The sequence below is a fragment of the Rhinatrema bivittatum genome, chromosome 18 (assembly GCF_901001135.1).
Source record: "Rhinatrema bivittatum chromosome 18, aRhiBiv1.1, whole genome shotgun sequence".
Taxonomy (NCBI): domain Eukaryota; kingdom Metazoa; phylum Chordata; class Amphibia; order Gymnophiona; family Rhinatrematidae; genus Rhinatrema; species Rhinatrema bivittatum.
The window spans coordinates 60,810,396-60,814,411 of record NC_042632.1 but is presented as its reverse complement, the minus strand read 5'-3'; positions in this window follow the sequence as shown (position 1 = coordinate 60,814,411).

Sequence of the window (4,016 nt, the reverse complement as noted above, 5' to 3'; positions counted from 1 at the left end):
CTTTACATTAATAACCACAGGACACATCTAAGGTCTCACTGGTACCCCAGTGTTTCCTGCATCCTTTACATTAATAACCACAGGACACATCTAAGGTCTCACTGGTACCCCAGTGTTTCCTGCAGCCTTTACATTAATAACCACAGGACACATCTAAGGTCTCACTGGTACCCCAGTGTTTCCTGCAGCCTTTACATTAATAACCACAGGACACATCTAAGGTCTCACTGGTACCCCAGTGTTTCCTGCAGCCTTTACATTAATAACCACAGGACACATCTAAGGTCTCACTGGTACCCCAGTGTTTCCTGCATCCTTTACATTAATAACCACAGGACACATCTAAGGTCTCACTGGTACCCCAGTGTTTCCTGCAGCCTTTACATTAATAACCACAGGACACATCTAAGGTCTCACTGGTGCCCCAGTGTTTCCTGCAGCCTTTACATTAATAACCACAGGACACATCTAAGGTCTCACTGGTGCCCCAGTGTTTCCTGCATCCTTTACATTAATAACCACAGGACACATCTAAGCTCTCACTGGTACCCCAGTGTTTCCTGCAGCCTTTACATTAATAACCACAGGACACATCTAAGGTCTCACTGATACCCCGGTGTTTCCTGCACCCTTTACATTAATAACCACAGGACACATCTAAGGTCTCACTGGTACCCCAGTGTTTCCTGCATCCTTTACATTAATAACCACAGGACACATCTAAGCTCTCACTGGTACCCCAGTGTTTCCTGCATCCTTTACATTAATAACCACAGGACACATCTAAGGTCTCACTGATACCCCAGTGTTTCCTGCATCCTTTACATTAATAACCACAGGACACATCTAAGGTCTCACTGGTGCCCCAGTGTTTCCTGCATCCTTTACATTAATAACCACAGGACACATCTAAGGTCTCACTGGTACCCCAGTGTTTCCTGCAGCCTTTACATTAATAACCACAGGACACATCTAAGCTCTCACTGGTACCCCGGTGTTTCCTGCAGCCTTTACATTAATAACCACAGGACACATCTAAGGTCTCACTGATACCCCAGTGTTTCCTGCATCCTTTACATTAATAACCACAGGACACATCTAAGGTCTCACTGGTACCCCGATGTTTCCTGCAGCCTTTACATTAATAACCACAGGACACATCTAAGGTCTCACTGGTACCCCAGTGTTTCCTGCAGCCTTTACATTAATAACCACAGGACACATCTAAGGTCTCACTGATACCCCAGTGTTTCCTGCAGCCTTTACATTAATAACCACAGGACACATCTAAGCTCTCACTGGTACCCCAGTGTTTCCTGCATCCTTTACATTAATAACCACAGGACACATCTAAGCTCTCACTGGTACCCCAGTGTTTCCTGCATCCTTTACATTAATAACCACAGGACACATCTAAGGTCTCACTGGTACCCCAGTGTTTCCTGCATCCTTTACATTAATAACCACAGGACACATCTAAGGTCTCACTGGTGCCCCAGTGTTTCCTGCAGCCTTTACATTAATAACCACAGGACACATCTAAGGTCTCACTGATACCCCAGTGTTTCCTGCATCCTTTACATTAATAACCACAGGACACATCTAAGCTCTCACTGGTACCCCAGTGTTTCCTGCATCCTTTACATTAATAACCACAGGACACATCTAAGCTCTCACTGGTACCCCAGTGTTTCCTGCATCCTTTACATTAATAACCACAGGACACATCTAAGGTCTCACTGGTACCCCAGTGTTTCCTGCAGCCTTTACATTAATAACCACAGGACACATCTAAGCTCTCACTGGTACCCCAGTGTTTCCTGCATCCTTTACATTAATAACCACAGGACACATCTAAGGTCTCACTGGTACCCCAGTGTTTCCTGCATCCTTTACATTAATAACCACAGGACACATCTAAGGTCTCACTGGGTACCCCAGTGTTTCCTGCATCCTTTACATTAATAACCACAGGACACATCTAAGCTCTCACTGGTACCCCAGTGTTTCCTGCATCCTTTACATTAATAACCACAGGACACATCTAAGGTCTCACTGGTACCCCAGTGTTTCCTGCATCCTTTACATTAATAACCACAGGACACATCTAAGGTCTCACTGGTGCCCCAGTGTTTCCTGCAGCCTTTACATTAATAACCACAGGACACATCTAAGGTCTCACTGATACCCCAGTGTTTCCTGCATCCTTTACATTAATAACGACAGGACACATCTAAGGTCTCACTGGTACCCCAGTGTTTCCTGCATCCTTTACATTAATAACCACAGGACACATCTAAGGTCTCACTGGTGCCCCAGTGTTTCCTGCAGCCTTTACATTAATAACCACAGGACACATCTAAGGTCTCACTGGTACCCCAGTGTTTCCTGCATCCTTTACATTAATAACCACAGGACACATCTAAGGTCTCACTGGTACACCAGTGTTTCCTGCATCCTTTCCATTAATAACCACAGGACACATCTAAGGTCTCACTGGTGCCCCAGTGTTTCCTGCAGCCTTTACATTAATAACCACAGGACACATCTAAGGTCTCACTGGTGCCCCAGTGTTTCCTGCATCCTTTACATTAATAACCACAGGACACATCTAAGGTCTCACTGGTACCCCAGTGTTTCCTGCAGCCTTTACATTAATAACCACAGGACACATCTAAGGTCTCACTGGTGCCCCAGTGTTTCCTGCATCCTTTACATTAATAACCACAGGACACATCTAAGGTCTCACTGGTGCCCCAGTGTTTCCTGCAGCCTTTACATTAATAACCCCAGGACACATCTAAGGTCTCACTGGTACCCCAGTGTTTCCTGCATCCTTTACATTAATAACCACAGGACACATCTAAGGTCTCACTGGTGCCCCAGTGTTTCCTGCAGCCTTTACATTAATAACCACAGGACACATCTAAGGTCTCACTGGTACCCCGGTGTTTCCTGCAGCCTTTACATTAATAACCACAGGACACATCTAAGGTCTCACTGGTGCCCCAGTGTTTCCTGCAGCCTTTACATTAATAACCACAGGACACATCTAAGGTCTCACTGGTACCCCAGTGTGTCCTGCAGCCTTTACATTAATAACCACAGGACACATCTAAGGTCTCACTGGTGCCCCAGTGTTTCCTGCAGCCTTTACATTAATAACCACAGGACACATCTAAGGTCTCACTGGTGCCCCAGTGTTTCCTGCATCCTTTACATTAATAACCACAGGACACATCTAAGGTCTCACTGGTACCCCAGTGTTTCCTGCATCCTTTACATTAATAACCACAGGACACATCTAAGGTCTCACTGGTACCCCAGTGTTTCCTGCAGCCTTTACATTAATAACCACAGGACACATCTAAGGTCTCACTGGTGCCCCAGTGTTTCCTGCATCCTTTACATTAATAACCACAGGACACATCTAAGGTCTCACGGGTACCCCAGTGTTTCCTGCCTTTACATTAATAACCACAGGACACATCTAAGGTCTCACTGGTGCCCCAGTGTTTCCTGCATCCTTTACATTAATAACCACAGGACACATCTAAGGTCTCACTGATACCCCAGTGTTTCCTGCATCCTTTACATTAATAACCACAGGACACATCTAAGCTCTCACTGGTGCCCCAGTGTTTCCTGCATCCTTTACATTAATAACCACAGGACACATCTAAGGTCTCACTGGTGCCCCAGTGTTTCCTGCATCCTTTACATTAATAACCACAGGACACATCTAAGGTCTCTCTGGTACCCCAGTGTTTCCTGCATCCTTTACATTAATAACCACAGGACACATCTAAGGTCTCACTGGTACCCCGGTGTTTCCTGCAGCCTTTACATTAATAACCACAGGACACATCTAAGGTCTCACTGGTGCCCCAGTGTTTCCTGCAGCCTTTACATTAATAACCACAGGACACATCTAAGGTCTCACTGGTACCCCAGTGTTTCCTGCAGCCTTTACATTAATAACCACAGGACACATCTAAGGTCTCACTGGTACCCCA